Source organism: Tachypleus tridentatus, chromosome 3 (genome assembly GCF_004210375.1).
Source record: "Tachypleus tridentatus isolate NWPU-2018 chromosome 3, ASM421037v1, whole genome shotgun sequence".
NCBI classification, from domain to species: Eukaryota; Metazoa; Arthropoda; class Merostomata; order Xiphosura; family Limulidae; genus Tachypleus; species Tachypleus tridentatus.
In genome coordinates this window covers 34,598,969-34,609,631 of record NC_134827.1, presented here as the reverse complement: position 1 = coordinate 34,609,631, position 10,663 = coordinate 34,598,969, and positions in this window count along the sequence as shown.

Genomic DNA, 10,663 nt, shown 5'->3' with positions numbered 1-10,663 from the left:
TTTAACTTCAAACAAACAAAAGAAACCCAAGTCATATTTAAACCTTATTCAGTTTTTAGTTAAATGTTGGATTCACCACACGAACTCATATTTTAACCTAAAGTTGTAATAGGAACTTGAAAATTATGGGGTTTCTTTCACAACTCAACTTCCTATTTCGACAGATCAAAAACACACCTATTATATACACGTGAGACTTACATTCGTTATTAACACTAGTCAACAACAATTAGCAGCATTTGGTGGAGTGCACCGCCACTCCTCTTGCCAAGTAGCCCTTCGTGTAGTGAAATTTCACATTCTACAAACCAAAAAGATTGACTTGGATTCAGGTGGAGGGTGGGGGCTTAGAACTTCCCAAGACAAACCTTAACTGTTAATGAATATATATAATGATGCACGTGCTTTCAGTTGTAAGAGATCACAACTTACAGAACACAGAAAGCTTTGTGTTGAAACTCATATGTTTATCAGTTTGCTGAAGGGTAAACGCCGTGACATCTCAATATTTTCTTCCTTGTTGTTGACGTTTGACATTTACAAAATATGCTGATAACACCTTGTTTATTATTTCAAGAAAGATACGAAAGTCCTAGGAATATCTACAACTCGCTTTGCTGAGTTCATTTGCCCTTTTTTTAAATTTATTTGTTATGGATTTTTTTTTTAAACTTACAAACCTAGTCAGTGCAACATAATGAAATTGAACTTTGATCACTAATACATTAAACGTTGGTGATTATTAACATTAGAAGAGTTGAGTAAAACAAAAGAAACCTAAACACGTGCCACAAGTATGCGTCGATGTCAGGGAAACTTGTCTCTCTCCATGAATGTCATATTTTGTTGTCTGTTTCTTGTTACTCTCAAAGTCATTACTTTTGCCGCTACACCAAGTTACAATTGAGATGTTGGTCACCGCGCCCTGGTGGAAATATAGTTGTTAAGTTCTGGTGGTAATTTTACACCAAAGTCCTTTCAGTGTACACACATGCGTATCTTATGTCACGCTGTTGCAGAACTTGTAATATTGGATACACATAAATAAACACTCGTACAATGTATGAACTAAAGTAACTTAGAAACGTTTTAAGAATACCATTCGAGTGTATATACCGTAACTCTGTATTTATGTTGGTGGAAAATGTGGTGTTTCATATAGACCTTCAGTAAACTGTTAATTATTTAAAGCAGCTATGAAAAACAACATAAACATTGTATGTAATTGAAACAACTTAACTAACCCTAACATGTGACTTTCATATAATTAAGGTGACATTAATAAACACGTGGATGAATTTTGTTTTCCAAATACGTTAATGGCCTGGCATGACCAAGTGGTTTGAGTGCTCGACTCATAATCTGAGGATCGCTTTCGAATCAAACACCGTTACACCAAACAAGCTCATCCTTTCAGCTGTGGGGGCATTATAATGTGACGGTCAATCCCACTATTCGTTGGTAAAAGAGTAGCTCAAGAGTTGGCGGTGGGTGGCGATGACTAGCTGCCTTTCCTCTAGTCTTACACCACTAAATTAGGGAGAGCTAGCACAGGTAGCCCTCGTGTAGCTTTAGCCGAAATTCTAAAAACAAACAAACAAAATCAAATACGTTTATTACTATTGATATATTTAAAATGGAAGATAGTTAAAAACCCTGAGGTTCAAATGGTTATAGTTGTAGGGTATCACTAAGTTTGATAACTTTACAGAACTTTCTGAATGCAGCAACGATTAGGTGATTATAGTTGTAAGGTATCATTACACCTGATAACTATATAGAACATGTAGCAACGATTAGGTGATTATAGTTGTAGGTTATCACTAAACCTGATAACTGTATAGAACCTGTAGCAACGATTAGGTGGTTACTGTTCCAGGGTATTATTAAATTTGATAACTCTATAGAACGTTTGGATATAATAAGGCAGTCACATAGTTTTCACAGGAGTTTGGCTTTATTCATGTATAGAGATATATATTACAGACACATGATACGATGCTATTATAAGACGACACTTATCCTTGTCCACTGAACTGTATTATTGCATTTTTCTTAAAGTACCCCAGGTTTAAGTGAAGTTGTATTACACTAAAGTTGAACAGTGATTTTTTTTTATTAGAACAACTAACAGCAATCACACAGAACAGTTTAGGTCCTATGACCTAATTACCGATATATTTACACAAGTTGTAATTAAACGAGAGATTCTATATTAGTGACCAACACGAATAATTCGCTATGTTTTTTTGTTGTTGTTGTTTTGAATTAAGCACAAAGCTACACAATGGGCCCACCACGGGTATCAAACCCGGTTTTTAGCGTTGTAAGTCCGCAGACATACCGCTGAGCCACTGGGGGCTATGTTTTGAAACTTACATTTGGGAAATTGTTTGTTTGTTTTTTAATTTCGCGCAAAGCTACATGAGGGCTATCTGCGCTAGCTGTCCCTAATTTAGTAGTGTAAGACTAGAGGGAAGGCAGCTAGTCATCACCACCCACCGCCAACTCTTGGGCTACTCTTTTACCACCGAATAGTAGGATTGACTCTCCCATTATAACCTCCCCACGGCTAAAAAGGCGAGCATTTTAGGTGCGACGGGGATTCGAACCCGCGACCCTCGGATTACGAGTCGAACGCCTTAACCCACCTCGCCATGCCGGGCCGTTATAGGATGTATGTGCTCAGTGATTGGTCAGCTACTGTTTTGTAGTAGTTTTCTAATAGTTTACTTCTCAGATTAAGCACATAACATTTGACACAGAAGTGTTTTTAGGAAGGTATGTCCTAAGAAATATTTCAACTAATTGTAGTTTCTATCGGTTGACATCTCCCAAGAAAGATGTCACTTGACACAACAGTTTCTGTAGGAAGGTGTATTCTAAGTAATATTTCAACTAATTGTAGTTTCTATCGGTTGACATCTCCCAAGAAAGATGTCACTTGACACAACAGTTTCTGTTGGCTAGTTTCTCCCACAACAAAAGTATGACTTTTTTTTATCGCTTCTTATGAGTTAAGGATCCATTTAAAATACACTTAAAGGGTAGCATCTACCGGTTGTAGGAGTTTCTGCTTTAAATAATTATTTTATAATTATTTTATTTTTTATAGATTTTTAACGATAAAATTAGATTTCATCACCTGGTGCTGGTTTTGGCAATTTTAACAGCGTTCGACAACTCGACAGAGTCCTGGAATTTCCTGGCGGTTAGGATATTCGAAACGCAATTTTTTTTTTAGTGGAAACAATGGTTCGAATACTGTCTCCACACAGATGTTCACCATTGCAGACGTGAGAGTGTTGTAACGTTAAGGACAATTCCACTATTCATTGGTAAAGAGTAGCCTAAGAGCTGTTGTTGGGTTAAGTTGATTAAACGCCTTCCCTTCTATTTATCTTAAAATTAGGGATGGTGAGAACAGGTAGACCTCAAGTAGTTTGGCATGGAATTCCAAATAAACATGATTCAACAACTGACCAATAAATTCCTTTAACTCCTGCAAATCTCCTGTTATTACGGAACATGCCTTGAATAATTTATGTAATGCTTTTCTGTAATCTACGTGTTATTCATGAAAATGCCATTTTGTGATTTTGTTAACGTGGTATTAATTTTATTTTACACGTGAATTTACCACGTATCTTTAGACTATTTTACGTTTTGAAATTTCTACGTATTTTAATAATTTTGCAAGACAATTTTACACATCACTTACGAATTGGTTTTGAGTTGTCTAAGAAAATAAATTTAGAATGATTTAGATAAGTTTCACCAAGCGGAACAAAATGTAATTATTTTACGAAATTGTTTGTTTGTTTGTTTTGGAATTTCGCACAAAGCTACTCGAGGGCTATCGGCGCTAGCCGTCCCTAATTTAGCAGTGTAAAACTAGAGGGAAGGCAGCTAGTCATCACCACCCACCGCCAACTTTGGGCTACTCTTTTACCAACGAATAGTGGTATTGACCGTCACATTAGAACGCCCCACAGCTTAAAAGGCGAGCATGTTTGGCGCGACCGGGATGCGAACCCGCGACCCTCAGATTAGAAGTCGCACGCCTTAAGACGCTTGGCCATGCCAGGCCATTTTACGACATCAGTTTGACAGTTGAACAGAACAACATGAAAAAAACTTTAGTGTAATTTGTGTTGCATCTGTCTTTCTCTTAGGAACTCTAGAGAGCATGTTCCAGTTCATTCAATATTGTTTGTAATTAGTTTAGTTTGTTTAACCATAGAGGTTTGCTTTTGCTTGTTTTGAATTTGGCGCAAAGCTACACGAGGGCGATCTGCGCTAACCGTCCCTAATTTAGCAGTGTAAGGATAAATATTATTTAATACGAACTACAGATACAAATAAAAATAAGAACTCACAACACCGGGTTGCTTACCCCGTGCTCTGGTTTATAATTAAAGCACGCGACTTTCTAGCTCACTTCCTTAAGACGTTCACTTAGTATTTCTATAGAAACGTACGGTTGTTTTTTTCTCGCCAAAGGTTTCAGTACAAATTTCCTCACCTGATAAGTATATAATGAATGCTCTTTAATAGTTAAATATTAAATGTATATTGTTCATTTTTCCCTTCTTATCAACGTTTATTTTCAGACAAAAGAGACAAAACAGGCTTATTCCCATTAAATATTAAAAGTCAATAACCTTCCGAGGTTATTTCGAGGTCTCGAAAAACAAGAAACATGTGAAAATCTAGCAGTCGCTAGAAATATGTTTTAATTCATGAGTAAACAGGCAAAGTGCATCTGGAAATTTCAAAATATTAAAACATCTCCTAGGTCCAGTATGGTCAGGTGGGTTATGGCGGGTCCAGTATGGTCAGGTGGGTTATGGCGGGCCCAGTATGGTCAGGTGGGTTATGGCGGGCCCAGTATGGTCAGGTGGGTTATGGCGGGCCCAGTATGGTCAGGTGGGTTATGGCGGGTCCAGCATGGTCAGGTGGGTTATGGCGGGTCCAGTATGGTCAGGTGGGTTATGGCGGGTCCAGTATGGTCAGGTGGGTTATGGCGTTCGACTCGAAATCCTCGTCGCACCAAAATACTCGCCCTTTCAGCTGTAGGGCGTTGTAATGTTACGCTCAATCCCACTATTCGTTGGTAAAAGAGTGGCCCAAGAGTGGGTGGTGATGATTAGCTGTCTTTCCTCTAGTCTTACACTGCAAAATTAGGGACGACTAGCGCAGATGGCCCTCGTGTAGCTTTGCGAGAAATTAAAAAACAAAACTAAAACGTCTGCTACATGTATGAAAACAAACTTCTATCGTTAAAGAACTATCGATTTTTCTTCAAAAAGTAAACTAATAAATCCTTGTTATTTAATAATAAATCAATGGCTTTTATGAAGTATGTATAACAAGCGCTCTAGCTGACAGTTTGGTTTTATTCACAACTGGACAGTGTTTTACGAGTAATCCTCTTACATTAAGAATGTCGGCGACTCACGAGCACACATATATTTTACAAAATATATTTAAAAGACCGACAATATTTAATTGAAGAAGAGATCCTTACGGACCTTCTCAGGATACTGGTACTTTATTTAATTATACTAAACTTGTATCACACACCTAGTTGTGGTGCAATGATGTAAGTCTTTTCATTCGGTATGCTCTACAGCTCTGTCTACATCCGCACAAGGAAAGAGTTTCTTGGTATCTTCTTAGTTTCTTATTTGGAAAAGTAAACAATCTTAAACACTTTCGACGTGAAAAAAAATGAACAGAAGTCATCTCAAGCTGTGAATAGTTGTAAGTTAAAAACAAAGACAACCAACGACTCCAGTGTCAATTTCAGTATTGTTCATTAAATAGAGGTAAGCACAGCCCTGATTAGACGTCGTCTAAATAGGAAAAAGTACAATGAATATATTTCTTAAAAATATCAACTTCGTGGTACACATGCATGTAGTGAACACCCAGTAATTGATAAGGTTGAATATTATCACGCATAGATCACGTGATCATATATAAGCTTTGAATGAAGTTTTTATTAAGGAAATTATAGCATATTAAAAGAGATATTCATTCATCGGTTCATTTGTTTTCTTATAGTAGAGCCACATCGGGCTATTTGCAGAGTCCACCGAGAAGAAATAGTCACTTTTATTTTGAATAAATACAATTTTAACACATTAGGCCTACTTCTTATGTTTCATAAAAAAGTCAAATTATACGTCTATATCAAAATAAAATACCTAATTCTTACTAATTCAATGTCTTCTGACATTGGGAACAATTGTTTTTGTCGTTAAAGCATTTGAATGACAGTAATGTAGAAACGGTTGTCATCTAGCGGTTAAAACTCAAAACAGCGAAACGGGAAACTGCGCAGGGTAATTCAGCAATGAATGTACGACACTAGAAAATTGGTCTTAATTATATTTTTTATATATTTTAAGATGTAAACCTCTGATGACTATTATTAGTAACAATTAATCACGTGTTTTACTTTAGCTTGAAATACAACAATCCCAAGTTGTATCTTACATAAAGTGTTCAATACCAGTGTCAAAACTGCACAATGGCTATCTGTGTTGGGCCAGTTACAAGTCTGTGAACAAGTCTGCAAGCGAAATTATTACAAAAATTAACCTTTTATACTGTGTGTGTTTATAAGTGTACTATTTCTATAGTTACACCTGCTCTGTGTGTTTATAAGTGTACTAATTCTATAGCTACATCTGCTCTGTGTGTTTATAAGTGTACATATTCTATAGTTACATCTGTTCTGTGTGTTTATGTTCGTACTAATTCTACTGCCTCGCTTTGTAACAAGTGGAATATAAATATACTTAGAAAATAAATTTGGAAACTTTAAATTATTATGAATTTCTATTATTTATCGTACTTGACATAATTACAAAGATCTCTTTTATGATGGGGGTAAATAAGTCAAGATGAAGTGAAGTAGATGTAATAATGACAGGAGCCACTGCGCTACAAACAACAGTAACAGAGAGACGGAAGTAAACTTGAATATATCATTTGTTTTCGAATTTCACGCAAAGCTACACGAGGGCTATCTGCGCTAGCCGTCTCGAATTTAGCAGTGTAAGGCTAGAGGGAAGGCAGCTAGTCATCACCACCCACCGCCAACTCTTGGCTACTTTAACCAACGAATAGTGGGGTTGACCGTCACATTATAACGCCCCTACGGCTGAAAGGGCGAGCATGTTTGGTGCGACGCCACTCTCAGATTACGAGTCGAACGCCTTAACCCACCTGACTGTGTTGGACCTTGAATAGATCGTCTTGAAAAGGAGAATTTCCTTTGGACAGATTATGCAAATTACGAAAGTAAACTTACGTATTGCTGGCCAGTTTACGTGAAATGAAGAACAAAATTATGAAAACAAACGTATTAGGTAATAATAAGGGTTTGATTAGGGAAAATGAAGAAAATTAATCAACCATTCGTACACGTTGCTCACGTTTACTGTTTTCTTTATGTTATGTGATTTAGGTTTCATAAGATAGATGTCTCTAGTATTAGTTTTCAACATACGTACCTCCTCAGAAGAACAGAGTCAACGAATGCGTGTTATTCCTTATGGTAACCGATGTGTATTTTAAGTTTCATTAAACACGCACAAATAAATATAATATATTCATATATTTACTTTTTTTGAATAGCCTCTAGAGACTCAGAGGTAGAACTGAAAGCTTATTTACCGTTTTTAAAATCGAGTTTCGATACCCGTGGTGGAAAACAAATTGCACAGTTTTCCAGTTACCAACCAACAGATGTTTGAAATGTACATCAACGAGTCTCTTTATCGAATCTCTCTTCTTAGCGCTCCCTGGTAGAGCGTGAATAAACTTTGACACACTTTAGATGGTGATGTGATGGATATGAATCTTGCAAAAAAACACGTTTTCTTTCGATGAATCAGTGAAATGATAACTTATTATTGTTGTTAGTACTTTCAGTGGTTTAACTGAATACGTGATTAATTTTGTAGTCACAGCCAATATCCTTTCATCCAATTATTATAGTAACATAAACGGAACTTTTGAATATATTACTTTTGTAGAACAACGTGCCAACGTGTGTAACTGCACTGAGACGTACACTTAATCAGGCATATGAAGTAAATAGGTTACATTGTTCAGATTTAAAAGTGTCTCTTTCAGCTGTCTATTTCGATCAGTTTTGTGATATTTGTTGATACAGACAAGCTGTACTTCTGACTCAAGTGTGTTACTCTGTTTCTTGAACTATTGAACCAAAATATGTAGATATTGGCTTTCTATGGTGTGTCCAATACGAGTATCGAAACCCAGTTTTTAGCGTTGTATTTTTTTTAAAGTTAAGCACGAAACTACACAATGAGCTGTCTGTGCTGTGCTTATAACAGATATTAAAACACACTTCTTAAGGTTATAAGACCACAGAATTACTGCTGTGTTACTGGAAAGCTGTTAAGAGGTCGATATGGGTATACAATCTCGAAATCAAGTACTGGCTGAACAAAATTGTTTGTTTTGGAATTTTGCGCAAAGCTACACGAGTGCTATCTACGCTAGCTGTTCCTAATTTAGCAGTGTAAGACTAGAGGGAAGGCAGCTAGTCATCACCACCTACCACCAACTCTTGGGCTACTCTTTTACCAACGAATAGCGGGACTTACAGTCTCATTATAACGCCCCCATGGCTGAAAAGGCGAGCATTTTAGGTGCGACCCTTAACCACCGTGCTGTGCCCGTTGTAAGGAAAAAATGGTTACGTAGAGATCTTCGATGGGATAATATAAATTTTATTTCTCTGAATGTATTTGTATAACTATAAACTTGATGACAGAGCTGATTAACTTACAAGTTAATGAAAATGTTAATAACATATATATCTAAAAACGTGTTGACGTAGGTATTGTTAAAGACAACAATTCCGTGTTTGAGTACTAAACGACTCGTAGAACAACAAGTGTTGTTGTGGTGTTGAGATTAACTAATATATGTCAGAGTAATTGAGATAGCCACAAAACGAACGTACCAGGAATGTTACGCAAATAACAGTTTAGAGGAAATACAAATATATATAAATAAATTGTGAAATATATATAGTTTAGTGGTCATCTTCTGATTCACGGTGAAAATTACAAATGACTGCTGAAGTAGAAAACAACATAATCGCTCCTCGATTGCTTGTATTTCTAAGGTTTAGGGTTCGAGCTCCGCAATGGGCACTAAAAAAGCTAACTTATTGTGCAATTTTATGCTTAATATAAAAACAAAAGATACGATCATCCCATTAAACAGGATTCATACCAATACTGAGCAAAGAGAAGCAGGGAATAACTAGCTACCATACTGTTAAGCAAGAGCAGAGACCTGTATACTGCGGTATCCCACAATCCATAAATTAACTAGGTCAGCGATCTTGTCTATTAAATATATTTCCGAGGAGATTACTCCTAACTCATACTAGCTTGTACGAGTCTTCTTGTTTCTCTTTGGAATGAGTTTGATTCTACTCTTACGGAGGGCAAATCAAGTGTGTAGAAGCCAAAGAACTAATGAGGATTAGTGAAACAGTTGCATTTACAAGAAAAACATGCACAGATACATTTAGTTCAATTATCTGAGCATATATAGCAAAAGATGTAGTCTGTACTAGATAAATAAATATCCCATACCATTCAGAGCTGATTAACAATGATAAATATGTTTATAACTGTTACAGCTCTACCTTTAACAGCAAAACGTGATACATATTCGAAATTCTCCGAACCACTGGGAGCTCGAAGACTTAAAGATTGCTATAAAAGTAAAGCTAACTATAACACATTTCCCAGAATTCTCGTACTTTGTTCGTTGCTGCTCAAAATCAAAACTGTGCTTTATACAAATCTTGGCCCAGCTTGGTCAGGTGTCGCGGGTTCGAATCCCGGTCGCACCAAACATGCTCGCACTTTCAGCAGTGAGGGGGAATATAATGAGACGGTCAATCCCACTATTCGTTGGTAAAAAGTAGCCCAAGAGCTGGCAGTGGATGGTGATGACTAGCTGCCTTCCCTCTAGTCTTAGACTGCTAAATTAGGGATGGCTAGCGCAGATAGCCTTCGTGAAATTCAAACAAAACTACTTTACTGAAACTACGTTGTTGTTTTGTTTCTTCCCTTTACTATACAAAATAATCGCCCCCCAGTGGATCAGTGGTATGTTTGTGGACTTACAACACTAAAACCCGGTTTCAATATCCGTGGTGGGCAGAGCACAGATAGCCCACTGTGTAGCTTTGTGCGTAATTCAAAACAACAACAAAGATAATTTAAAGGAAGGCAAATCTTGGTAAAAGAGTAGCCCAAAATGTCTAACACTGCTAAATTAGGGACTGCTAGCGCAGATAGCCCTCGAGTAGCTTTGCGCGAAATTCAAACCAAACCAAACTATAAAAAGCTTTACTCTTTCGTTATCTAGTCCAACTAGTGACATCTAGTTTTAAAGAAAATCTTTTTTAAGTAGCGACTTGTGGGAGAGAAAAACATGAACGTGAAACGACTAAAGATGCTGTTATTATAGTAAAAACTCGAAAACATACGTTTCTCAACGATACATCTTACTTTTGACTATTTTTTTTATAAATTTTTGTCTTAGCCCAAGACTTTTCTCAATCCTGAGGACCCGGGACCTTCCTGTAACCAAC